Raw genomic sequence first — 27,941 nt, 5'->3', positions numbered from 1 at the left:
TGGAATGAGGGAAAAAAATACACACAGGGGCGGACTGACCATTTGGAAACTCGGGCACTGCCGGAGGGCCCAGGGTCAGTAGGGGGCCCCATGAGATGCCCCTGGTACCTTTTTCATAGGCTTTTTTGAGTTTGGGCAAAGACACAGGGGCCCCATGATCCCCTATTGCCCGGGGGCCCCACGAGTTGTCAGTCCGCCCCTGCCCACAGTTATTAGCTTTTGTACCACTAGCCCCTCCCTCTTAGATTGTAAGCTCCCAGGATCAGGGCCCTCCTAACCCTCTTGTATTGAACTGTATTGTTGCTGTATTGTGTCCCTTTATATTGTAAAGCGCTGAGCAAACTTTTGGCGCGATATAAATCCTGTATAATAATAATAATAATAGTTTTGATCTGCAGATGAATAAAACAATTAGACACAAAAGTAACACTGTCACTTTGTATCACTTTATCTCATGCCTGAACAATGTTTGTAAACTCTGTGCCAGAAAGTTCCATATTTTTCATAGCAACTGCTTCTAAAACTGCTATATTCATGCAGCAACTCCCAGCCAGGGGCGGACTGACCATTTGGAAACTCAGGCACTGCCCGAGGGCCCAGGGTCAGTAGGGGGCCCCAGGAGATGCCCCTGGTACCTTTTTCATAGGCTTTTTTGAGTTTGGGCAAGGACACAGGGGTCCCAAGATCCCCTATTGCCCGGGGGCCCCATGAGTTGTCAGTCCGCCCCTGGTCCCTGCTATCATTTTAAAAGCTGTTAATTGTTGGCAAGGATGAGGGCAGAAGCCGCAGCAGAACAGGATGTACTACACACAACCTGCGAACTTTGAGGTAGATTTTTGGGCGTACTAGACACACCCAATATCCAAATCTGGTTATTTATAGATGTACACGCTACCATTCGTGAGATATAGCCTAGCTAGGCCAGCATTTAACAACATTTGTTATTTTTTTTTGCTCTGGTTTACTTTTCTTTCCTGCAATTGTCAATGGATTTTGATTTGTACAATTGTCTTTTATATTATTACAGGTTTAAAGCAAATGTAGAACATGGGCATTGATCTCGCCCATTGAATTTTGCTATATTGTAGGGGACATTTACATACAGGGGCGGACTGACCATTTGGAAACTCGGGCACTTCCTGAGGGCCTGGGGTTAGTAGGGGGCCCCACGAGATGCCCCTGGTACCTTTTTCATAGGCTTTTTTGAGTTTAGGCAAGGACACAGGGGCCCCATGATCCCCTATTGCCCGGGGGCCCCATAAGTTGTCAGTCCGCCCCTGTTTACATATGTTAATTGTTCCTAAGTACTACCTAGAAAAATGTGTCTTGCCTTCAATTCCTCCTAAAAGTAGCAGGGCACAGAAGGTCCTGGGTTCAAGCTCCCACCGAAACCATTTTTGTAATATGAGATCAGAGTTTCTGAAAGTCAGTGTTTGGAATGTTCCCCACACAATGGAAAGCCACAGAGCCTTGAAAGTGGAAGAGAACTCCAAAAATTGAAATTTGCTATATTGTAGGGGACATTTACATATGTTAACTATTCCTAAGCCGTATGCAGAAAAATGTATCTTTTGCCTTCAAATCCCCCTAAAGGTAGCAGGACAGCCACTGGTATGTGAGGGTGCCTGAGCCATCTGTGACTACAGCCTCAAAGCTGTGTGTCTGTAGTGTGAGATCTAAGGTGCTGTTGCCTCTGACTGCTCATCTCAGGAGATGTTGAGTGAAATTTGTTGATGTAGAGTTGGGCTCAGGGGCGGACTGACAATTCATGGGGTCCCCGGGCATTAGGGGATCATGGGGCCCCTGTGTCCTTGCCCAAACTCATAAAAGCCTATGAAAAAGGTACTAGGGGCATCTCATGGGCCCGAGTTTCCAAATGGTCAGTCCGCCCCTGGATGTCACCTATGTGCTGCTCACTTCTCTCCATGCTGGAGGTCCTTACATGAGGAAGCAAAGCCTTGCTTTTACTGTGATGGCCGCCTTCACACAGAGACATGGTGGAAAACAAGACATGGTAAGTCAGTCATTAGGAAAAGATCAGCTGCAAATAGAGAATGCTGGCATTGATTCCGCTTTAAAGGAAATTGAGAATGTGGGAATTGATCCCGCTCAGGGGCGGACTGACCATTTGGAAACTCAGGCACTGCCCGAGGGCCTGGGGTCAGTAGGGGGCCCCCTGAGATGCCCCTGGTACCTTTTTCATAGGCTTTTTTGAGTTTGGGCAAGGACACAGGGGCCCCATGATCCCCTATTGCCCTGGGGCCCCATGAGTTGTCAGTCCACCCCTGATCCCGCTACCTCTTGCATTCTAAGCTAGTGCTATACCATGTGAACTTAGTCCCCCCAATGGAAAACCTTTCCTTATCCAAGGTGTGGTGTCTCAGGACCAGCAGGTCCACTCTGTACTGGAACTTTTGATGGAGGAGGTTGGCCTGGAACCGCAGGGACCCCCTTAAACTCTTCCCTATGGGCTTGTATCACGTCATGGCCTTTAGAATCTTAACCTGATCTCTTGATGGTGGAGACAGGCCAAGAACCTTCATGACCCCTGGAGCTCGTTGGAAGACAAGGAAGATGGAAATTTTTTCAGAGGTTCCATAGTGTAGCTGTTATCATGTCTGTTTCACTTGCAGAAGGTCCTGGTTTTGAGCCCCAGTGAAACCATTTTGTAACATGAGACCAGATATTGACTTTCTGAAAGTCAGTGTTTGGAATGTCCCCCGCACAATACACCATAGAGTCTTGAAAGTGGAAGAGACCTCCAAAAATTGAAATTTGCTATATTGTAGGGGACATTTACATATGTTAACTATTCCTAAGCTGTATGCAGAAAAATGTATCTTTTGCCTTCAAATCCCCCTAAAGGTAGCAGGGCACTTCCTGGTATGTGAGTGTGCCTGAGCCATCTGTGGCTACAACCTCAAAGCTGTGTGTCTGTAGTGTGAGATCTAAGGTGCTGTTGCCTCTGACTGCTAATCTCAGGAGATGTTGAGTGAAATTTGTTGATGTCACCTATGTGCTGCTCACTTCTCTCCATGCTGGAGGTCCTTACATGAGGAAGCAAAGCCTTGCTTTTACTGTGATGGCCGCCTTCACACAGAGACATGGTGGAAAACAAGACATGGTAAGTCAGTCATTAGGAAAAGATCAGCTGCAAATAGAGAATGCGGCATCGATTCCGCTTTAAAGGAAATTGAGAATGTGGGAATTGATCCCGCTACCTCTTGCATTCTAAGCTAGTGCTATACCATGTGAACTTAGTCCCCCCAATGGAAAACCTTTCCTTACCCAAAGTGTGGTGTCTCAGAACCAGCAGGTCCACTCTGTACTGGAACTTTTGATGGAGGAGGTTGGCCTGGAACCACAGGGACCCCCTTAAACTCTTTCCTACGGGCTTGTATCACGTCATGGCCTTTAGAATCTTAACCTGATCTCTTGATGGTGGAGACAGGCCAAGAACCTTCATGACCCCTGGAGCTCGTTGGTGTTTAAACCTTCCCTTTCTGAAGACAAGGAAGATGGAAATGTTTTCAGAGGTTCCATAGTGTAGCTGTGATCATGTCTGTTTCACTTGCAGAAGGTCCTGGTTTTGAGCCCCAGTGAAACCATTTTGTAACATGAGACCAGATACTGACTTTCTGAAAGTCAGTGTTTGGAATGTCCCCAGCACAGTACACTGGAAAGCCATAGAGTCTTGAAAGTGGAAGAGACCTCCAAAAATTGAAATTTGCTATATTGTAAGGGACATTTACATATGTTAAATATTCCTAAGAAGTGCCTTGAAAATTGATTCTTTTGCCTTCAAATCCTCCTAAAAGTAACAGGGCCCTTCCTGGTAGGTAAGTGTGCCCGAGCCATCTGTGGCTACGGCCTCATAGCTGTGTGTCTGCAGTGTGAGATATAAGGTGCTGCTGCCTCTGACTGCTAGTCTCAGGAGATTTGAAGTGAAATTTGTTGATGTTACCACTGTGCTGCTCACTTCTCTCCATGCTGGAGGTCCTTATATGTGGAAGCAAAGCCTTGCTCTTACTGTGATGTCCGACTTCACACAGAGATGTGGTGTAAAACAAGACATGGTAAGTCAGTAATGAGGAAAAGATCAGCGGCAAATGGAGAATGCAGACATCGTTTTAAAGGAAATAGAGAATATGTGCATTGATCCTGCCACCTCTTGCAAGCTAGGCTAGTGCTGTGCCATGTGAGCTGGGTTCCCTTGGTGGCAAGCCTTTCCTTTCCCTGGGCATGGCAGAGATATTCATATGTGGGTACTAAGCTCACTGCATCTCACATGCTAAGTGAGCAAGTTATAATCTGAGCTAACCCCACTCCAACAGCAAACCTTGCCCTACCCAAGATGTGGCGTCTAAGCACCAGCTGGTCTACTCTTTACCAGAACTCTTGATGGAAGAGGCAGGCCAAGAACCTTAGTGACCCCTTCAGCTCTTTCCTATGGGCTGGTACCAGGTGATGGCCTTAGCAATCTTTACCTGATCTCTTGATGGTGGAGATAGTCCAAAAGCCTTTATGACCCCTTCCCTTCCCTTTCTGAACAAAAAGAATAATGAGACCTCCTCAGAGGTTCCATAGTGTAGCGGTTATCACGTCTGCTTTACACGCAGAAGGTCCTGGGTTTGACCCCCAGTGGAACCATTTTGTAACATGTGATCAGATATTGACTTTCAGAAAGTCAGAGTTTGGAACATCCCCCGCACAACACAAAGAGCCTTTAAAGTGGAAGTGAACTCCAAAGGCTGAAATTTGCTGTATTGTAGAGGACATTTACATATGTTAATTATTCCTAAGCAGAACCATGAAAAATGAATCTTTTGCCTTCAATTCCTCCTAAAAGCAGCAGGACACTTCCTGGTAGGCGATTGTGCCTCAGGTTACAGCCTCATAGCTGTGTGTCTGTAATGTGAGATCTAAGGTGCTCCTATTGTTACTTTGTATCACTTTATTTCATGTCTGAACAATATTTACAAGCACTGTTGCAGAAATATCAATATGCACTCATCAATCCGACTACCTTTCACATGCTAAGCAAGCACTCTACCATCTGAGATAATCCCTCCAGGTGGCAAACCTTTCCTTACCCAAGGTGTGGGGTCTAAACACCAGTTAAGCTACTCTTTACCAGAACTCTTGATGGAGGAGGCAGGCCAGGAACCTTAGGAACCCCTTGAGCTCTTTCTTATGGGCTGGTATCAGGTCATGGCCTTAAAAATCTTTACCTGATCTCATGATGGTGGAGACAGGCCAAGAACATTCATGACCCCTGGAGCTCATTGGTATTTAAGCCTTCTCTTTCTGAAAAGTAAGTTATTTGGACACCATTTCAGAGGTTCCATAGTGTAGCGGTTATCACATCTGCTTTACATGCAGAAGGTCCTGATTTTGAGCCCCAGTGGAGACATTTTGTAACATGAGATCAGATACTGACTTTCTGAAAGTCAGAGATTGGAACATCCCCCGCACAACACAATGGAAAGCCATAGAGCCTTTAAAGTGAAAGTGAACTGCAAAAATTGAAATTTGCTATATTGTAGGGGAAATTTACTTATGTTAATTATCCCTAAGAATTACCCTGAAAAATGTATATTTTGCCTTCAATTCCTCCTAAAAGTGACAGCGCACTTTCTGGTATGCAAGTGTGCCTGAGCACTCCTGTGGCTACAGCCTCATAGCTGTGTCTGTAGTGTGAGATCTAAGATGCTGCTACCTTTAACTAATAGTCTCAGGAGATTTGGAATAACATTTGTTGATGTCACCACAGGGGCGGGCTGACAACTCATGGGGCCCCCGGGCAATAGGGGATCATGGGACCCCTGTGTCCTTGCCCAAACTCAAAAAAGCCTATGAAAAAGGTACCAGGGGCATCTCATGGGGCCCCCTACTGACCCCAGGCCCTCGGGCAGTGCCCGAGTTTCCAAATGGTCAGTCCGCCCCTGTGTCACCATTGTGCTCTTCACTGTTCTCCTTGCTGGAGGCCCTTACATGAGAAAGCAAAGCCTTGCTTTTACTGTGATGTCCGCCTTCACACAGAGACACGTTGTAAAACAAGGCATGGTAAGTCAGTAATGAGGAAAAGATCAGATGCAAAAGGAGAAAGCGGACATTGATCCCAATTTAAAGGAAACAGAGAATGTGAGCATAGATCCCACTACCTCTTGCAAGCTAAGCTAGCGCTGTACCATGTGAACTAAGTCCCCCCTCCGGCAAACCTTTCCTTACCCAAGGTGTGGTGTCCAAGCACTAGTTAACCTACTCTTTAGCAGAACTCTTGATAGAGGAGGCAGAACTGGAACCTTAGGGACCCTCTTAGCTCTTTCCTATGGGTGGTATCAGGTCATCCCCACACAACACAATGGAAAGCCACAGAGCCTTGAAAGTGAAAGAGAACTCCAAAAATTTAAATTTGCTATATTGTAGGGGATATTTACATATGTTAATTATTCCTAAGCCGTATGCAGAAAAATGTATCTTTTGCCTTCAAATCCTACTAAAAAGTAGCAGGACGCTTCCTGTTAGGTGAGTGTGCCCGAGCCATCTGTGGCTACGGCCTCATAGCTGTGTGTCTGTAGTGTGAGATCTAAGGTGCTGCTGCCTCTGACAGCTAGTCTCAGGAGATTTGGAGTGAAATTTGTTGATGTCACCACTGTACTGCTCACGTCCAGGGGCGGACTGACCATTTGGCCTGGGGTCAGTAGGGGGCCCCATGAGATGCCTCTGGTACCTTTTTCATAGGCTTTTTTGAGTTTGGGCAAGGACACAGGGGCCCCATTATCCCCTATTGCCCAGGGGCCCCATGAGTTGTCAGTCTGCCTCTTCTAACGTCTCTCCTTGCTGGAGGTCCTTACATGAGGAAGCAAAGCTTTGCTTTTACTGTGATCGCCGCCTTCACACAGAGACATGATGTAAAACAAGACATGATAAGCCAGTAAGAATTGATCCCACTACCTCGAGCAACCTTAGCTAGCACTGTACCGTGTGAATTAAGTCCTCCAGGTGGCAAACCTTTCCTTACCCAAGGTGGGGCATCTAAGCACCAGTTAAGCTACTCTTTACCAGAACTCTTGATGGAGGAGGCAGGCCGGGAACCTTAGGGACCCCTTGATCTCTTTCCTATAAGCTGGTACCAGGTCATATCCCTTTGAATCTTTACCTGATCTCTTGATGGTTTAGACAGGCCAAGAACCTTCATGACCCCCTTGGACCTGTTGGTATTTAAACCTTCTCTCTCTGAAAAATAAGCTATTTGGATGTCTTTTCCGAGGTTCCATAATGTAGCGGTTATCACGTATGCTTTACACGCAGAAGGTCCTGGGTTCAAGCCCCAGTGGAACCATTTTCTAATGTGTGATCAGATGATGACTTTCTGAAAGTCAGAGTTTAGAACGTCCCCCGCACAACACAATGGAAAGCAATAGAGCCTTTAAAGTGAAAGTGAACTTCAAAATTTAAAATTTGCTTTATTGTAGGTGACATTTACATATGTTAATTGTTCATCAGCTGTACCCTGAAAATGTTATCTTGTGCCTTCAAATCCTCCTAAAAGTAGCTGGGCACTTCCTGGTAGGCGAGTGTGCCGAGTACTCCTATGGCTACAGCCTCATAGCTGTGTGTCTGCAGTGTGAGATCTAAGGTGCTGCTGCCTCTGACTTCTAGTCTCAGGAGATTTGGAGTGAAATTGTTTGATGTCACCTCTGTTCTCTTCTTCGGTCTCCTTGCTGAAGGCCTTTACATGAGAAAGTAATGGGAAAAAAGTTCAGCTGCAGAGAGACAAAAGGCAATACTTGTAACTAGTCCTTTGCCCTTTGCTGGCTTTTTCTTCAGCATGGCTACCAGAGTCTAGCTTGCATATTCTAGTTTTTATCTGCAAATGAATGAAATAAGTAGACAGAAAGGTAACACTGTCACTTTGTATCATGTCTGAAGGGGTCATGTCAAGGGGTCCCTAAGGTTCCTGGCCTGCCTCCTCCATCAAGAGTTCTGGTAAAGAGTACCTTAACTGGTGCTTAGATGCCATACCTTGGGTAAGGAAAGATCCATATTTTTCATAGCAGCTGCTTCTAAAAGCACTATATTCACACAGCAACTCTCAGCTATCATTTCAAAGGCCGGTAATTGTTGGCAAGTATGAGGGGGGGGAATCCACAGCAGAACAGGACTTACTACACACAGCCTGGAAACTTTCAGGAAGATTTTGTAGCATTCTAGACACACCCAGAGTACAAATCTGGTTCATTATGGATGTAAATGCTCCCAATCATGAGATAAAGAATAGCTTTTAACAACATTTGTTGTTTTCTTCTCTATTTTATCTTTTGCTCAAGTGATTTTTACGATTGTCCTTTCCTTTATTACAGCTTTAACACAAACAGAGAATGTGGTCATTGATCCCACCACGTCACACACACTGAGTACTCTACCACCTCTGTGACTTTCACACGGTAGCAACCCTTCCCTTCCCCAAGATGTGGCGTCTAAGCACCAGTTAAGCTACTCTTTACCAGAACTCATGATGGAGGAGGCAGTCCAGGAACCTTAGGGACCCCTTGAGCTCTTTTCTATGGGCTGGTACCAGGAAATGCCCCTTAGAATCTTTACCTGATATCTTGATGGCGGAGAAAAGCCAAGAACCTTCATGACCCCTGGAGCTCTTTGATGTTTACATCTTCCCTTTCTGAACAAAAAGAATATCTGAATGTTTTCACAGGTTCCATAGTGTAGTGGTTATCACGTCTGCTTTACACGCAGAAGGTCCTGGGTTCGATCCCCAGTGGAACCATTTTGTAATGAGATCAGATACTGACTTTCTGAAAGTCAGTGTTTGGAACGTCCCCCGCACAACACAATGGAAAGCCATAGAGCCTTTAAAGTGGAAGTGAACTCCAAAAATTTAAATTTTCTATATTGTAGGGAACATATACATATATTAACTGTTCCTCAGCAGTACCCTGAAAAATTTATAAAAATGTATATTCCTCCTAAAAGTAGCAGAACTGTCAGTAATGGACTCACCACTGGTGGTGGGACTCACCTGCCGTGTGGGCTGAAGTACCAGGGCTGGCCAGCGGGTGCTCTCAGCAGCCAGAAGCTCACTCCTGCAATCAAGTCATCACCTGAGGCTGATTGCAGGAGGTGTATTTAAGGAGTGGCCAGGCCTGCAGTCAGTGCCTTGGTGTATGTTTCCTATGAGCCCCTGTACCTGCATCCTGTCTGTTTCCTGCCTGATCCTGTTTCTGCTTTGATCCTGACTCTGAACGAACTCCACCTGTCCTGACCTCGGCTATTCCTGACCACTCTTCTGCCTGCTCCTTTGTGTCTTGTCTGCCCGATGGTTCCTGACCCGGCCTGCCTGACCACTCCACCTCACCGGCCCTGTCTGCTCTTGTCTGTGTAAATTCCGTTATCAGTTGGAGGTTTGGTTTTGTTATATTGTGTGTTTTATATTTGTGTATAACCTTTAATAAATTATATTGTTACACCATACTTGAGCCTGCGTTTCCCTGTGTCAGTTCACACATCTCTGGTCTTACCGGGAGCCCTGACAAGGACACTTCCTGGTAGGTGAGTGTTCCTGAGCCATCTGTGGCTACAACCTCATTATTATTATTATACAGTATTTATACAGCGCCAGAAAGGTTTGCTCAGCACTGTACATTATAGTGGGGGATGGAACATGAGACAATACAGTAACAAAACAATACACGAGGGGTTCGAGGGCCCTGCTCTTTCGAGCTTACAATCTAGGAGGGAGGGGATAGAGGTACAGGAGGAGATGGCTGTGGGGGATGGAGTGGTAGGAAGAGTGGAGGAGAATGGCTGTTAGGTGAGAGTGGGGTAGGCTTCCCTGAAGAGATGGGTTTTCAGGGTGTGCCTAAAGGTGAGGGGGGTAGGTGACTGATGGATTGGGGTAGTGAGTTCCAGAGGATGGGGGAAGTCCTGGAGAAGTCCTGCAGCCGGGCGTGGGAGGAGACCAGGGAGCTAGAAAGTAGGTCTTGTGAGGAGCGAAGAGTACGGTTGGGTGGTATTTGGGTATCAGGTCGGTGAGGTAGTTTGGGGCAGCGTTATGAATGGCTTTGTATGCCAATGTTAGTAGTTTGAATTTAATGCATTGGGCAATCGGAAGCCAGTGGAGGGAATGACAGAGGGGGGTGGCAGAAGCGGAGCGGTTGGTAAGGTGGATGAGTCTGGCCACTGAGTTCAGGGTAGACTGTAGCGGGGATAGCCTGTGTTGGGGTAGGCTGGTGAGGAGGGAGTTGCAGTAGTCCAGACGTGAGATAATCATAGCTGTGTGTCTGCAGTGTGAGATCTAAGGTGCTGCTGCCTCTTACTGCTGGTCTCAAATTTGGAGTCAAATTTTTTGGAAGTCATGACTGAGCTACTTACTGTTCTCCTTGTTGGAGGCCCTTACATGAGGAAGCAAAGCCTTGCTTTTACTGTGATGGTCACCTTCACACAGAGACACGGTGTAAAATAGGACATGGTAAGTCAGTAATGGGAAAAGATCAGCTGCAGGGAGACAAAAGGCAATACTGGTGACTAGTCCTTTGCCCTCTGCCGGCTTTTTCTTCAGTATGGCTACCAGAGTCCAGCTTGCATAGTCTAGTTTTGATCTGCAGAGGAATGAAACAAGTAGACACAAAAGTAACACTCTTACTTTGTATCACTTTATCTCATGTCTGAACAATATTTATAAACACTGTGCCAGAAAGATCCATATTTTTCATAGCAGCTGCTTCTAAAAATGCTGTATTCACACAGCAACTCCCAGCTATTTCAAAAGCCGGTAATTGATGGCAAGTATGAGGGGGTGGGGGGTGGTAATCACACAAGAACAGGATATACTACACGCAACCTGCGAACTCGGAGGAAGATTTTTCGGCATACTAGACACACCCAGAGTCCAAATCTGGATAATTATGGATACACATGCAATCAATTGTGTGATAAAGTCTAGTTAGATTATCCTTTGAAAACATTTTTTTTTCCAGTACTTCTCTTTCCCGCACTTGTCAATCATGGCCGGATCTAGGATGGGTGCTGGGGTGGGCTCCGCCCCCTCAGATTTCAGTTGGGCCCCTCAGACTGCTGAGTTCCCCCTCTCCCATCCCCACACACAGAGCTGGGACAAGGGAAAGGGAGCCTGGAGCAGAAAGTGACAGAAAGCCCGGAGGAGTGGTGCTGTGCTGTGCCCCCTCCTCCTGTCAGAACAGCTCTGCTCCATATAGCTGATGACGTGGGGTCACTCCATCCATCGGGCTCTACACAGTTTCATTACCTTCCCCTATCTCCTCCAAGGGCCACTTATCTCCCACAGCAGGACATGTGGGTAGGGGGCGGGTAATGAAACTGTGTACAGCCCGATGGTCGGAGCGATCCTGTGCCATCAGCTATATGGAGCAGCGCTGTTCTGACAGGAGGAGAGGGCAGAGTGCTGCACAGCATGAACCTCTGGACCAGGGGTGGACTGACAACTCATGGGGTCCCCTGTGCAATAGGGGATCATGGGGCCCCTGTGTCCTTGCCCACACCCAAAAAAGCCTACGAAAAAGCCAATGAAAGGTACCAGGGGCATCTTATGGGGCCCCCTACTGACCCCGGGCCCTCGGGCAGTGCCCGAGTGCTTGAATGGTCAGTCCGCCCCTGCTCTGGACTGTAAGTTGGGAGGATGGGGGTGGGGGATCTTACAGGCAAATTGTACATAATGAAGGGGGAGGTGTGGGGGGAAACAGTCATTCATGCTTGGGATGAGAGAGGGCTATTTGTGCTGGGGAGAATTTTTGTGTCTATTTGTGCTAAGAGGGTCAGGGGATTTGGGCTAAGAGGGGGCGGAAGATTTGGGCTAAGAGGGGGCTGAGGATTTGGGCTAGGAGGGGGTGGAATATTTGGGCTAAGAGGGGGTGGTAGATTTAGGATAAGAGGGGGCTGAGGATTTGGGCTATGAGGGGGTAGAATATTTGGGCTAAGAAGGGGCGGAGGATTTAGGATAAGAGGTGACAGAGGATTTGGGCTAAGATGGGCGGAAGATTTGGAAAGGGAAAGGATCTGTGCTGGGAAGGGTACCTTGGCAGGGGAGATTTGTGCTAGAAGGGGAGATTGGGTAGATTTGTGCTAGGAGGGGGATTAACAGGGGATTTGTGCTATAAGGGGGGATTTGGGGGATTTGTACTAGGAGGGGGGATTTGTGCTAGGAGAAGTGGATTAGCGGGGGATTTGTGTTAGATGGGGGGATTTTTAAATAGTTACATAGTTTGGCTGAAAAAAGACAAAAGTCCATCCATTTCAACCATTAAAAAAAAAAAGTTATAATCTTATATCCACAGTTGATCCAGAGGAAGGCAAAACAACCCCAGAAAAACGTGATGTAATTTGCTCCTGCTGGGAAAAAATTCCTTCCTGATCCCCCGAGAGGCAATCGGATATTCCCTGGATCAACTTTACCTATAAATGTTAGTATCCAGTTATATTCTGTGTATCCAAGAAAGAATCCAGGACTTTTTTAAAGCAATCAACTGAGCTGACCAGAACCAACTCTTGAGGGAGTCTATTCCACATTTTCACAGCTCTCACTGTGAAGAAACCTTTCCGTGTTCGGAGATTAATTTTCTTTTCCTCCAGACGTAAAGAGTGCCCCCTTGTCCTCTGTGATGATCTCAGGGTGAATATCTCTACACCGAGTTCACTATATGAACCACTGATGTATTATACATAGAAATCATACCCCCCCCTTATGTATTATACATGGAGATCATATCCCCCCTTATGTATTATACATGGAGATCATATCCCCCCTTATGTATTATACATGAAGATCATATCCCCCTTATGTATTATACATGGTCATCATATCCCCTCTTATGTATTATATATGGTCATCATATCCCCCCTTATGTATTATACATGGAGATCATATCCCCCCTTATGTATTATACATGGAGATCATATCCCCCCTTATGTATTATACATGGAGATCATATCCCCCTTATGTATTATACATGGAGATCATATCCCCCCTTATGTATTATACATGGTGATCATATCCCCCCTTATGTATTATACATGGAGATCATATCCCCCCTTATATATTATACATGGAGATCATATCCCCCCTTATGTATTATACATGGAGATCATATCCCCCCTTATGTATTATACATGGAGATCATATCCCCCCTTATGTATTATACATGGAGATCATATCCCCCCTTATGTATTATACATGGAGATCATATCCCCCCTTATGTATTATACATGGAGATCATATCCCCCCTTATGTATTATACATGGAGATCATATCCCCCTTATGTATTATACATGGAGATCATATCCCCCCTTATATATTATACATGGAGATCATATCCCCCCTTATGTATTATACATGGTCATCATATCCCCCCTTATGTATTATACATGGAGATCATATCCCCCTTATGTATTATACATGGAGATCATATTCCCCCTTATGTATTATACATGGAGATCATATCCCCCCTTATGTATTATACATGGAGATCATACCCCCCCCTTATGTATTATACATGGAGATCATATCCCCCCTTATGTATTATACATGGTGATCATATCCCCCTTATGTATTATAAATGGTCATCATATCCCCCCTTATGTATTATACATGGAGATCATATCCCCCCTTATGTATTATACATGGTGATCATATCCCCCTTATGTATTATACATGGTCATCATATCCCCCTTATGTATTATACATGGAGATCATATCCCCCCTTATGTATTTATACATGGTGATCATATCCCCCCCTTATGTATTATACATGGAGATCATATCCCCCTTATGTATTATACATGGAGATCATATCCCCCTTATGTATTTATACATGGAGATCATATCCCCCCCTTATGTATTATACATGGAGATCATATCCCCCCCTTATGTATTATACATGGAGATCATATCCCCCTTATGTATTATACATGGAGATCATATCCCCCCTTATGTATTATACATGGAGATCATATCCCCCCTTATGTATTATACATGGAGATCATATCCCCCCTTATGTATTATACATGGAGATCATATCCCCCTTATGTATTATACATGGAGATCATATCCCCCCTTATGTATTATACATGGAGATCATATCCCCCCTTATGTATTATACATGGAGATCATATCCCCCCTTATGTATTATACATGGAGATCATATCCCCCTTATGTATTATACATGGAGATCATATCCCCCCTTATTGGGGGGATTTGTGCTAGAAAGGGGGATTGGAGAGGTTTGTGCTAGGAGGGGGGATTAGTGGGTTGATTTGTGCCAGAACAGGGATTGGGGGGGATTGGATTTGTGCTAGGAGGTGGTGAAGGAATTTGGGTTAAGAGGCGGGACTTGGGGTGAATTTGCGCTAGGAGGGGGGATTTGTGCTAGAAGGGGGGATGGGGGGATTTACGCTAACAAAAAGAATTTTGGGGAGATTTGTGCTTGGATGGGAAATTTGAGGGGAAAGTGGAATGTGCATGGAGGGGTGATTTTTGGGTGATGGAGATTTGTGCTTGGAGGGGGGAACTAGGGGCATTGGAGGTGGGATTGGGGTCAAAGATTTGTGCTAGGACGGGGGTTTATACTGGGGGGAGGGGGAATTTTTGCATTGTTGTTTGGGGAGAATTTTGGCTTGCATACAGAAGTTATGCTTGGGGGGAGCGTGCTGATTAGTGCTTTTTTTTTGAGGGGGAGGGATTTATGCTGAGGCAGGATGCTCACACATGGGGGGGGGGGGGGCTTAGTTTTTCATCTTCGTTCTGGGAGCTAGATGACCTTGTCCTGGCACTATGCACAGGGCAGTCAATAGATCTCCTCCTCCCCACACAGCACAGAGCTGAGCTCAGATTCCTTTTCAGACACAGCCTCAATCTGAAAACTATAGCTGGCTGCTAAGTTGCAGTTCTGACCCTGTCCTCTTCTCTTGTGACCCCTGTCCTCCATCCTACTGACCCTTGTCCTCTACCCTGCTGACCTTCTGTACCCTGCCCTGCTGACCCCTGTCCTCCATCCTGCTGACCCCCATACACTGCCCTTCTGACCGCTGTCCTCTGTTACTGCTGACCCCTTTTCTCTGCCCTGCTGGCCCCCTTTTTTTGCCCTACTGTCCTGTATTCTGCCCTACTACCCTGTCTTTGCCCTGATAACCCCCACCACCCTGCTGACCCCTGTTATCTCTTTCTGTTGACCCCTGTCCTTTGCCCTGCTGACCCCTAGCTTCTGCCCTACTGAACCCCTGTATACTGCCCTACTGACTCTTGTACACTCCCCTGGTGACCTCCCATCCTCTGCCTGTTGACCCCTATCATGTACCCTACTAAACTCCTGTATACTGCCCTACTGACCATTGTACACTCCCCTGCTGACCTCCCATCCTCTGCCTGCTGACCCCTATCATGTACCCTACTAAACTCCTGTATACTGCCCTACTGACCATTGTACACTCCCCTGCTGACCTCCCATCCTCTGCCTGCTGACCCCTATCCTGTACCCTACTAAACTCCTGTATACTGCCCTACTGACCATTGTACACTCCCCTGCTGACCTCCCATTCTCTGCCTGCTGACCCCTATCCTGTACCCTACTAAACTCCTGTATACTGCCCTACTGACTATTGTACACTCCCCTGCTGACCTCTCATACTCTGTCCTGCTGCCCCCCTGTGCACTGCCCTGTAACCCCAGTATACTGTCTTGATAACCCCTGTAAACTGCCCTACAAACTAATGGCCTCTGAACTCTGCTCTACAAACTGCTTTCCCTATCTCTCTGCCCTGCTGCCCCCCTGTACACTGCCCTACTGACTTCTCTACACTGCCCTGTGGACCTTGCATCCCCTGCCCCCCTGATGTTTTTTACTGCACCCCCACATTAGACAGGCTAGATCCAGCCCTGTTGTCAATCGATTTTGATTTGTACAATTGTCTTTTTATACACAGCTCAAAAAAATTATAGGAAAACTCTGAAAACACATAAATGGGGAAAAATCTTATGTTTGATATCTATACTGATATGGACTGGATAATGTGTTAGGAACGTGAGGATGCCCCTAAGCAGTACGCTGAAAAATAAATATTTTGCCCTCAATTCCATCTAGAGGTAGCAGGGCACTTCCTGGTAGGTGAGTGTGCCCGAGCACTCCTGTGGCTACGGCCTCATAGCTGTCTGTCTGCAGTGTGAGATCTAAGGTGCTGCTGTCTCTGATTGCTAGTCTCAGGAGATTTGGAGTTACATTTTTGGAAGCCACCACTGAGCTGCTCACCGGTCTCCTTGCTGGAGGCTCTGACATGAGGAAACAAAGCCTTGCTTTTACTGTGATGGTAACTGTCAGGAACAGTAACTAGTCTGTTGCTTTCTGCCGGCTTTTTCTTCAGCATGGCTGCCAGAGTCTAGCTTGCATAGTCTAGTTTTGATCTGCAGATGAATGAAACAAGTAGACACAAAAGTAACGCTCTTACTTTGTATCACTTTATATCATGTCTGAACAATGTTTATAATCAATGGGCCAGAAAGATCCATATTTTTCATAGCCGCTGCTTCTAAAAACGTTGTATTCACACAGCGACTCCCAGCTATCATTTCACAAGCCAGTAATTGTTGGTAAGTATGAGGGGAGAAGCTGCAGCAGAACAGAATGTACTATACACAACCTGCAAATTCTGATTTTTAGGCATAATAGACACACTCAGTGTCTAAATCTGGCTAATTATGGATGTACATGCAATCAATTGTGAGATAAAACCTAGTTAGATTAGCCTTTAACAACTTTTTTCTCTAGTTTACTTTTGTTTCCTGGAATTATCAATGGATTTTGATTTGTACAATTGTCTTTTCTATTACTACAGCTTTTAAGCAATTGGAGAATGTGTCCATCAGTTGCATGGCAAGCAAGTGCTCTACCATCTGAGCTAATGTGCCCTGATGGCAAGCCTTTCCTTACCCAAGGTGTGGCATCTAGGCATCAGCTGGTCTACTCTTTACCTGAACTCTTGATGGAGGAGGAGGATCTGGAACCTTGGGAACCCCTTGAGCTCTTTCCTATGGGCTGGTACCAAGTCATGTCCCTTAGAATCTTTACCTGATCTCTTGATGGTGGAGGCAGGTCAAGAACCTTATAGACCCCTTCAGCTCTTTCCTACGGGCTGGTACCAAGTCATGATCTTTAGAATCTTTACCTGATTTCTTGATGTTGGAGGCAGGTCAAGAACCTTATAGACCCCTTCAGCTCTTTCCTACGGGCTGGTACCAAGTCATGTCCCTTAGAATCTTTACCTGATCTCTTGATGGTGGAGGCAGGTCAAGAACCTTATAGACCCCTTCAGCTCTTTCCTATGGGCTGGTACCAAGTCATGACCCTTAGAATCTTTACCTGATCTCATGATGGTGGAGACAGATCAAGAACCCTATAGACCCCTTCAGCTTTTTCCTATGGGCTGGTACCAAGTCATGCCCAAGGGCTGACTGACCATTTGCAAACTCGGGCACTGAGATGCCCCTGGTACCTTTTTCATAGGCTATTTTGAGTTTGGGCAAGGACACAGGGGCCCCATGATCCCCTATTGCCCGGGGGCCCCATGAGTTGTCAGTCCGCCCCTGGTCATGCCCCTTAGAATATTTACCTGATCTCTTGATGGTTGAGATAGTCCAAGAACCTTCATTACCCCCTGGACCTCATTGGTGTTTACACCTTTCCTTTCTTTAAAATAAGCACTTCAAGGACATTTGCAGAGGTTCCATAGTGTAGCGGTTATCACATCTGCTTTACACGCAGAAGGTCCTGGGTTCGACCCCCAGTGGAACCATTTTGTAACATGAGATCAGATACTGACCTTCTGAAAGTCAGAATTTAGAAAGTCCCCTGCACAACACAATGGAAAGCAAAAGAGCCCTTAAAGTGGAAATGAACCCCAAAAGTTTAATTTAGCTATATTGTAGAGGACATTTACATATGTTGATTGTTCCTAAGCACTACCCTGAAAAATGTATAATTTGCCCTCAATTCCTCCTAAAAGTAGCAGGCCCTTCCTGGTAGGTGAGTGTGTCTGAGCCATCTGTGGCTACGGCCTCATAGCTGTGTGTCTGTAGTGTGAGATCTAAGGTGCTGCTGCCTCTGACTGCTAGTCTCAGGAGATTTGGAGTTAAATTTGTTGATGTTACCACTGTGCTCTTCACTGGCCTCCTTGCTGGATAAAGCAAAGTCTTGGTTTTACTGTGATGTCCGCCTTCACACAGAGACACAGTGTAAAAAAAAGCACGGTAAATCAGAAGTGGGGAAAAGATCAGCTGCAAATAGAGAATGCAGGCATCGATCCAGCTTTAAAGAAAATAGAGAATGTGGGAATTGATCCCGCTACCTCTTGCATGCTAAACTAGTGCTATACTATGAGAACTTTGTGCCCCTGATGGAAAATCTTTCCTTACCCTTACTTTGTATCATGTCTGAACAATGTTTATAAACACTGTGCCAGAAAGATCCATATTTTCCATAGCAGCTGCTTCTAAAACTGCTGCATTCACACAGCGACTCCCAGCTATCATTTCATAAGCCAGTAACTGTAGGCAAGTGTGGGGGGAGAAACCGCAGCAGAACAGGATAGACTAAACACAACCTGCAAACTCTGATGAAGATTTTTAGGCATACTAGACATATCCAGCATCCAAATCTGGTTCATTAGGGATGTACAAGCAATCAATTGTGAGATGAAGCCTAGTTAGATTAACCATTAACAACTCTTTTTTTGTCTAGTCTACTTGTGTTTCTTGCAATTGCCAATGGATTTTTATTTGTATAATTGTCTTTTATATTACTACAGATTTTAAGCAATTGGAGAATGCTGCCATCAATCCCCCCACTTTGTGCATGACAAGCAAGTGCTCTACCATCTAAGCTAAATTACCTTTATGGCAAACCTTTCCTTACCCAAGGTGTGGTGTTTAAGCACCAGCTGGTCTACTCTTTACCTGAACTCTTGATGGAGGAGGCAGGCCTGGAACCTTAGGAACCCCTTGAGCTCTTTCCTACGGGCTGGTACCTAGTCATGACCCTTAGAATCTTTACTTGATCTCTTGATGGTGGAGGCAGGTCAAGATCCTTATAGACTCCTTCAGCTCTTTCCTATGGGCTGGTACCAAGTTATGACCTTTAGAATCTTTACCTGATCTCTTGATGGTGGAGGCAGGTCAAGAATCTTATAGACCCCTTCAGCTCTTTCCTACGGGCTGGTACCAAGTCATGACCCTTAGAATCTTTACCTGATCTCTTGATGGTGGAGGCAGGTCAAGAACCTTATAGACCCCTTGAGCTCTTTCCTACGGGCTGGTACCAAGTCATGACCCTTAGAATCATTACCTGATCTCTTGATGGTGGAGGCAGGTCAAGAACCTTATAGACCCCTTCAGCTCTTTCCTACGGGCTGGTACCAAGTCATGACCCTTAGAATCTTTACCTGATCTCTTGATGGTGGAGGCAGGTCAAGAACCTTATAGACCCTTTCAGCTATTTCCTACGGGCTGGTACCAAGTCATGACCCTTAGAATATTTACCTGATCTCTTGATGTTGGAGGCAGGTCAAGAACCGTATAGACCCCTTGAGCTCTTTCCTATGGGCTGGTACGAAGTCATGGCCCTTAGAATCTTTACCTGATCTCTTGATGGTGGAGGCAGGCCAAGAACCTTCATGACCCCTGGAGCGCTTTGGTGTTTAAACCTTCCCTTTCTTAAAAATAAGCAATTTAGGTACATTTTTAGAGGTTCCATATGTAGTAGTTATCATATCTGCTTAACATGCAGAAGGTCCTGGCCTCAAGCCCCAGTGGGACCATTTTGTAATATGAGATCAGATACTGACTTTCTGAAAGTCTTAGTTTGAAACTTCCCCCACACAACACAAAGGAAAGCCATAGAGCCTTGAAAGTGGAAGTGAACTCCAAAAATTTAAATTTGCTGTACTGTAGGGGATATTTACATATGTTAATTGTTCCTCAGCAGTACCCTGAAAACTGTATTTTTTGCCTTCAAATCCTCCTAAAAGTAGTAGGGCACTTCCTTGTATGCGAGTGTGCCCAAGCCACCTGTGACTACAGCCTGATAGCTGTATTTCATTAGCCCCACCTGGGACTTTTTCCTGATACTTCTTTTTTTAAATCCTAAACTTTCATGAAAGCTAAATATGTTTTTAATGCTTCTGAGCACAAGGTTCCAGGTGGGTATTCACATTGGTCTATTCAGATGAATATATCTTCATCAATGTTAGATTTTATGAGAGTGCCACTAATGTTTTATTTTGGGATCGGAGGATGGTTTGAGACAAATAGGATTTTGTAGCAATCACCCCTTGTCTAGCAATGTACATATATAAGTTCTGCTGATGCATTTCGAAGGGAGTCCCTTCTTCCTCAGAGCTCTGAGGAAGAAGGGACTCCCTTCGAAACGCGTCAACGGAACTTTTGAGAGTCTCCCCCCCTTGATGTGACTCGCACTGGTCTTGCACTTTAATGCTCCTTTGAGGATCTTACAGGCTTGTTTTACTGCTTTGTTTATGAGTATATATCTCATTTTAATAAAATCACAGTTTTGTATTGAGGTAATGCGCAAGGTTGGGGCGCTTTTTGTTTCACTTTGCAGTACTGGTCGGGCTTCTCCAGCCTTGTTAAGAGCTGCACAACTTTTGATCCATTGGTGGACGAATTTCCATAAGTGGTCCATCCAACCACCCACCCTTGATCTGGGTCCCTGAGCGCAGGAGGTGCTGTTTCTATTTCCATATTTATAAGTGGCATGATAATCAAGGGTTTAATAGAAGCCTTGAGCTTGGTGAACTTTCAGATAAAAGCGATTCTCGTGGTTCTAGAGCTGCCCAATAAATTTTATGTGGCTTTGAAAGTGTTCCTGGTGGTTCCAGGGTTCTGCTGTTTCTCTTGGCAGCCCAAGACCGTGAAAAACTGATTCTGCAGTTAGACCAAGAGGTGATCGGAGATCATTTCTCCCTGCAGCTAATTTTTTCCTCATTACTGGCTTACCATACCTTGTTCTGCACTGTGTCTCTAGGTGGAGGTGGCCATCTTGGTAGAGGAGCAGGGGTTTGCTTCCTCTGATGACTCATGGGCTAAAACTCAAGAAGCAGCAGAAACAGAAAAGGAAACACAGTTCTAAAGAATGAATGAAGGAGAAGCAGGGTGATCCTTATACTGCAGGTCATCAGATACAGCTTCCTCTTCAGCACTGAGAACAGTAAGCAACACATTAGTGAGTTCATGAATTTTTTCTTAAAATTATTATTATTATTTATTATTATACAGGATTTATATAGCGCCAACAGTTTGCTCAGCGCTTTAAAATATAAACTGGTGAGGCTTAGAGGTAGCAGTGCCTCAGATGATCTAACACTGAAGCTACAGAGCTGGAGTGACCAGGCACATGATGTGCACTGCTATTTTCGAGGGTGAATTCAAGATAAAAGATACAAATTTTCTGGTTACTACTTGGTACAATTAAGATTTCCAGATGTTCCCTATAATATAGAAAATCTTCATTTTTCGAGTTCAAGTCTACTTCAACCCACCAGGTGGCGATACCACATCGTCATCTATTTAGTCCTAGCCTTCGCTATAAAAGGATACGAAAGCTACAAGACCAAGACGGGATTCTATTTTTATGCCTGTTTTGCATTTCTCATACTTCATATTCCCATGAGAACTTTTAAATGCAAGACTGCACATCTGGTGCCCCACAAGCTCAAGGACACCCTCTCATTTCTGAACCACTTTTGAACAGTCTCAGAAATAAATGTTGGGAGAAAATAGGATGCAAAAAGGATTGTGAGATGTCCTTACTATATATTTTATTTTTATATGAAACTTGAAGTGACACACTTCTCAAAAAAATGATCAGCCTAATTTAAAGGCAGGACATACATTATTCATTTTTTGAAAGAGAAAAAATGTATACAATTTGCCCATCCTCACATTGGATATGGATTGGGAGAATCACTCCCACCCAGGGGCGGACTGACAACTCATGGGGCCCCCGGGCAATAGGGGATCATGGGGCATCTGTGTCCTTGCCCAAACTCAAAAAATCCTATGAAAAAGGTACCAGGGGCATCTCATGGGGCCCCCTACTGACCTCGGGCCCTCGGGTTTTCAAATGGTCAGTCCGCCCCTGCTCCCACCATACTATTGTGTTCTGATGGCAGGCAGACTTCTCCGCTGTCAGAATACACTGTCGCCGGCGGCACTGATCGATTGGGAAAAAACCCGAAAGGCTAGTTCTACAGAAGTCAACTGGTAGATTGACTTCTTTACGACTAGACTGCCCATGGGTGGATCAAAATTCATCTGGTTCCTGCTGAACTGGTTGAATTTCTATCCTTATAAATATAATGTGAAAATGATATAGGTATAATGTAAAACCAAAACCACCCTTGCTCCTACACCAATTCCAAATTGGAAAAAAAACTTTCAACCCCCTGAAAGCTTAAACTCAAATCAATAGATCCAAACAGGAATCTACCCTCTTTCAATAAATCTACTATATATGTGACAACAAAATATTCCCCATATACTTTCTACAAAATCATAAATCCAGTGTCTCTGTGATTTAAATCCAATAATATAAAGTCCAGTGTCTCAATAACGAAAAAATATATAAAAAAAAAAAAAAATTAAAAATTAAAAAATAAAGATAAAAATAAAAATAAAATAAAAAGAAATGAAAAAATGTCTATTTCTTGCAGTGTTGATTGTTGTGAAGAACCAACAGTAGATGAAACTCACGCCTTTTGTATATATATATAACTGGAAATCCTCCAAAGAAGCTTTATCCTCCTCTCCTCCTTCGCTTCCTGTTAGGATGATCTTACCATGCCTTCCACATCCATAGGTTTATAAAATATAACGTACCTCCATGTATGTTTCAAGTTTTAATGAATCCACTTGTATAAGGAGTTGAAAACATAGGCATATAAATAGTATAATCAATTTTGGACAAGCCCCACTGAGTGGGGATTACCAGGCAGTTCCCACAGTTCCCATGCAGTCCACTCTCAAGTGTCCAGTGATTCCTCAACAAAGATGGCCGCTGCGACACTTCCGGTTCCTGCTCCTTGCGTATGACGTCACTTCCTCTTGACGCGTTTCGTCACATCCGGGACTTAGTCATAAGAGAGATAGACGTCCTGACACCTGGCCACAATAAATACTGCTCCTCCACTAATTGACGATACTCCGATCGCCATATTGGAAAAGGGAAACATCGCCCTTACTAAACTGCACAGCCGCACAGCTTACTCCCAGGAAATAAACTCCCTGTACATACAAGAGCCAGGAACGTATCTAGTGGGATCTCACAGCCACACATCCTCCTAACAGGAAATGGGCTCCCTATACACATAAGAACTGGGAACATATCTAATGGAATCGCATACATTATAGGGGCTGTTTTCATACTCTAGATACAAAAATTATATTAATATATATATTAATTACACAGTAAATAAAATAATAAGTTAAAACCTGAATAAAACAATTAATTAATAACCCTTACTTTCTATATGCCCTAGCAGACATTTATTGTATTATATATCTAATGATAGCTACTCCCCTAGCACCACCTGCTGGTCATAATAAATATTGCTATTTTATAATATCCTACCAAATTACACATACAGTTGATTTTAAGTATCAATTAATTCTTATTTAATCTAAAATAGTTAATACAGCTAGAAGAATATTTATTTCAAGATATTTATATGATTAAGATAAATAAAATTGTAACAAAGACATTTATTAAAATTTAAAATTATTAAAAATTAGAAATAAAACAATTAAGGTCTAAATCCACATTTAATCCTCTAGGTCTAAGTGTTCTTAATTGGAATATCCAAAATGTTTCATTTTGCGATAAAATTTTAATTTTATCACTCCCTCTCCAGTGAGCTTCTATGGAATCAATCCCACAGAATTTCAGGGTTCCTGGATCACAATTATGGATATCCCTAAAATGTCTGGAAAGGCAGTGGTCTTTTTTACCTTTTTTAATATTGTTCACGTGTTCGCTCAATCTTTTATGAAGGGGTCTTGACGTTCTGCCCACATATTGTAAGTGGCATGGACATTCTAATACGTATGTAACAAATGTCGACTTGCAGGAAATAAACTTCTTAATTTCAAAGCTCTTTCCTGTATTCTGGGAAGTAAATTCTTTAATCGATCTGTTACGAATACCTGTTATTTTACATATGGAACATTTTTTACAGGGGTAAAAACCTTTAAGATCACACATGTTCAACTTCTTTTTCATGGGGGGAGAGATGACATTTTTTACTAAAATATCCCTTAGATTGTTCGTTCTCTTATAAATAAAAGTAGGCTTCTCCGGTATTATCTGGCCCAAGATTCTATCCTTTTTTATGATTGGCCAGTGTTTTTTAATGATAGATTCAATCTCTTTATATTGGCAATTATATCTCGATATAAACGCATAATCCACCCTTTTATTTCTCTCTTTTATTTGTTTAGATTGGTACCTCACTTTCTGATCTCCAATATAATTTTTGCTAATTTCATACCTAATTTTTTCCAACTTCGTGGGATCATATCCTTTTTGGACAAACCTGTCCTTAATTAGCTCTGATTGTTCTATATAATCCTTCAGTCTAGAGCAATTACGCATAATTCTAACAAACTGGCTTTTGGGTATACCATTAATCCAGATAGGGTGGTGACAGCTATTCGTTGGTATGAAGCCATTCCTGTCTGTATCCTTGAAATATGTTTTAGTAAAAAGAGAGTCATTATCTTTAAAAATATTAAGATCTAAAAAATTAATTGACTTAAAATCCACCGTAAACGAAAAGCCTAAATTATATTCATTATTCTCCAAGGTTAAAAAGAATTCTTTTAATGATTGTAAGGAACCTTCCCACATCATCAAAATATCATCAATATAGCGTTTCCACAGTATGAGTTCCTTCCTTCTATTTTTAAAAATGTCCTTCTCCTCCCATTTAGCTAAAAATATATTGGCAAAGCTGGGCGCAAACTTTGCGCCCATTGCAACCCCTTTTTTTTGTATAAAAAATTCTCCATTATACCAAAAATAGTTTTTGTCTAAACAGAATTCCAGTAGCTGAATAATAAACTTTCTCTGCTTAATATGTAGGTCAGAGAAGTTTTTTAAGGCCCATTTTATGGCTTTCATGCCATCATTATGTCTGATATTTGTGTATAGAGCGTTGACATCAATAGTAACTAGCAGAGTTTCCTTAGTAATTTTCATTTTATTTACTAAATTAATGACATCACTACTGTCCTTTAAATATGAAGGCATTTGTGTCACTATCGGCTGCAAATAAAAATCAATGTATTCTCCCGTTCTTGAATGTAGAGAACCAATCCCATTGATTATTGGTCTACCCGGGGGATTGGTCAAATTTTTATGAATTTTAGGTAAAAGGAGCAGTGGAGGAGCAGTATTTATTGTGGCCAGGTGTCAGGACGTCTATCTCTCTTATGACTAAGTCCCGGATGTGACGAAACGCGTCAAGAGGAAGTGACGTCATACGCAAGGAGCAGGAACCGGAAGTGTCGCAGCGGCCATCTTTGTTGAGGAATCACTGGACACTTGAGAGTGGACTGCATGGGAACTGTGGGAACTGCCTGGTAATCCCCACTCAGTGGGGCTTGTCCAAAATTGATTATACTATTTATATGCCTATGTTTTCAACTCCTTATACAAGTGGATTCATTAAAACTTGAAACATACATGGAGGTACGTTATATTTTATAAACCTATGGATGTGGAAGGCATGGTAAGATCATCCTAACAGGAAGCGAAGGAGGAGAGGAGGATAAAGCTTCTTTGGAGGATTTCCAGTTATATATATATACAAAAGGCGTGAGTTTCATCTACTGTTGGTTCTTCACAACAATCAACACTGCAAGAAATAGACATTTTTTCATTTCTTTTTATTTTATTTTTATTTTTATCTTTATTTTTTAATTTTTAATTTTTTTTTTTTTTATATATTTTTTCGTTATTGAGACACTGGACTTTATATTATTGGATTTAAATCACAGAGACACTGGATTTATGATTTTGTAGAAAGTATATGGGGAATATTTTGTTGTCACATATATAGTAGATTTATTGAAAGAGGGTAGATTCCTGTTTGGATCTATTGATTTGAATTTCTATCCTTGTATGGCCGGCTTTCTGTTGCATATAATTAAAAAGTAACGCCTATGCAGTTCATAAGTAAACTTATAAATACTTCATATATATATGTAGCAGGGGCGGACTGACAACTCATGGGGCCCCCGGGCAATAGGGGATCATGGGGCCCCTGTGTCCTTGCCCAAACTCAAAAAAGCCTATGAAAAAGGTACCAGGGGCATCTCATGGGGCCCCCTACTGACCCCGGGCCCTCGGGCAGTGCCCGAGTTTCCAAATGGACAGTCCACCCCTGGTATGTAGTGACACTGACCCTAGCAAAAGGCAAAACTAGTGAAAAACAGTCAGAAAAGATGAGAAGGGAAAAAAATGTCAGTGGCCTCCACCTATAAAACCATTCCTGTTTTGGGGGTCTCATTGTTGCCTATGTAGTGCACCTGTTGTTAATTTCATTGACACCAAAACAGCTGAAACTGATTAACAAAGCCCTGTGCTACTTAGCTGACCAGATCAATAGCCCTGGAGTTTCATTGACTTGATACTATACTCCAAATAATAAGTCTTCCTTTAATTTTTTTGAGCAGTGTGTGTGTATATACAGGCCATTTGGAAACTCGGGCACTGCCTGAGTGCCCGGGGTCAGTAGGGGGCCCCATGAGATGCCCCTGGTACCTTTTTCATAGGCTTTTTTGCGTTTGGGCAAGGACACAGGGGCCCCATGATCCCCTATTGCTGGGGGCCCCATGAGTTGTCAATCCGCCCCTGTGTATATATATATATATATATATATATATATATATATATATATATCCAATTTATAGCACCTTGTAAATTTATTAAGAGAGTTGAAAACTCATAAATATCAAAATAACAATGTTTTGGACCTGTTAAGATCCTTCATAAGGCATTTACAAATTTACATTTACAAGGTGCTATAGATTGGACTTTTTTCCGTTTGTCTATATATTGGAGTTCGGGTGATCTCCATTGTCTGCTCTGCACCTGAAGGAGTTCCAGCTGGAAAAATAAAAATAAAAGCAGCTACAAAAACTGTATCTGCTGACTTTTAAAATACAGCTACTTACCGGTCCCTCGGTCCAGCGGTGTCCTCACTATCGCTGGTTTCACCAGCCGTCTTCTCTCCCTGGCGCCGGCATCTTTAGTGTGGGCCCCCAGCTGTGACAGCTTGCGGCTTCACAGCCGGGTGCCCACTGCGCAAGTGCGAGAAGCGCTGCGCTTTGTGAATGGCCCCGTAGTCTTCTGGAACCTGTCACGTGTCCCACAAGACTACAGGGGAAGAGGGGGGGGGGCAACTTTTGCTTCCGATCGCTTAGGCGATTGGAGTGGAAGTGGGAGCGGGTACCTGTCAAATTCGGGTACCCGCTCCCCAAAGGTGCCAATCCTTAATGGGGAGCGGGGGACAAAGCATTAAAGCGGAACTTCCCTTCTTGGGTGGAGCTCCGCTTTAAGTTCCATGCTGGGTGTGTGAAAAGCATCAGATGCCGTGGTGTAAAGCACGTCGCCACTGGACTCTAGAGCAGTGGAGACGTGTTCTCTGGAGTGACCAATCACACTTTTCTGTCTGTCAATCCGATGGTTGTATCTGGGTTTGGCGGTTGGCAGGAGAACGGTACTTGCCTGACTGCACTGTGCCAAGTTCAATGTTTGGTGGAGGGGGGATTATGGTGTGGGGCAGGGGCGGACTGACAACTCATGGGGCCCCCGGGCAATTAGGGGATC

At 43.9% G+C, this 27,941-nt stretch overlaps 4 non-coding genes across 4 annotated transcripts; all 4 read left to right on the top strand.

Moving 5' to 3' along the window:
- The first annotated feature begins 4,577 nt into the window (after window positions 1–4,577).
- TRNAV-UAC (transfer RNA valine (anticodon UAC)) lies at window positions 4,578–4,650 on the top strand. Its single transcript has one exon. It is a non-coding gene; the product is annotated as a tRNA-Val (tRNA).
- Window positions 4,651–7,272: 2,622 nt separating this feature from the next.
- Window positions 7,273–7,345, top strand: TRNAV-UAC (transfer RNA valine (anticodon UAC)). Its single transcript has one exon. It is a non-coding gene; the product is annotated as a tRNA-Val (tRNA).
- Window positions 7,346–8,715: 1,370 nt separating this feature from the next.
- TRNAV-UAC (transfer RNA valine (anticodon UAC)) lies at window positions 8,716–8,788 on the top strand. Its single transcript has one exon. It is a non-coding gene; the product is annotated as a tRNA-Val (tRNA).
- Window positions 8,789–17,759: 8,971 nt separating this feature from the next.
- Window positions 17,760–17,832, top strand: TRNAV-UAC (transfer RNA valine (anticodon UAC)). Its single transcript has one exon. It is a non-coding gene; the product is annotated as a tRNA-Val (tRNA).
- The last annotated feature ends 10,109 nt before the right edge of the window (window positions 17,833–27,941 follow it).

Source organism: Staurois parvus, unplaced genomic scaffold, assembly GCF_062004578.1.
Source record: "Staurois parvus isolate SC_StPar_1 unplaced genomic scaffold, SC_StPar_1.0 ptg001930l, whole genome shotgun sequence".
Lineage (NCBI taxonomy): Eukaryota > Metazoa > Chordata > Amphibia > Anura > Ranidae > Staurois > Staurois parvus.
The sequence above is the reverse complement of the archived record's forward strand: the minus strand, read 5'-3'. Positions and strand labels throughout refer to the sequence as shown.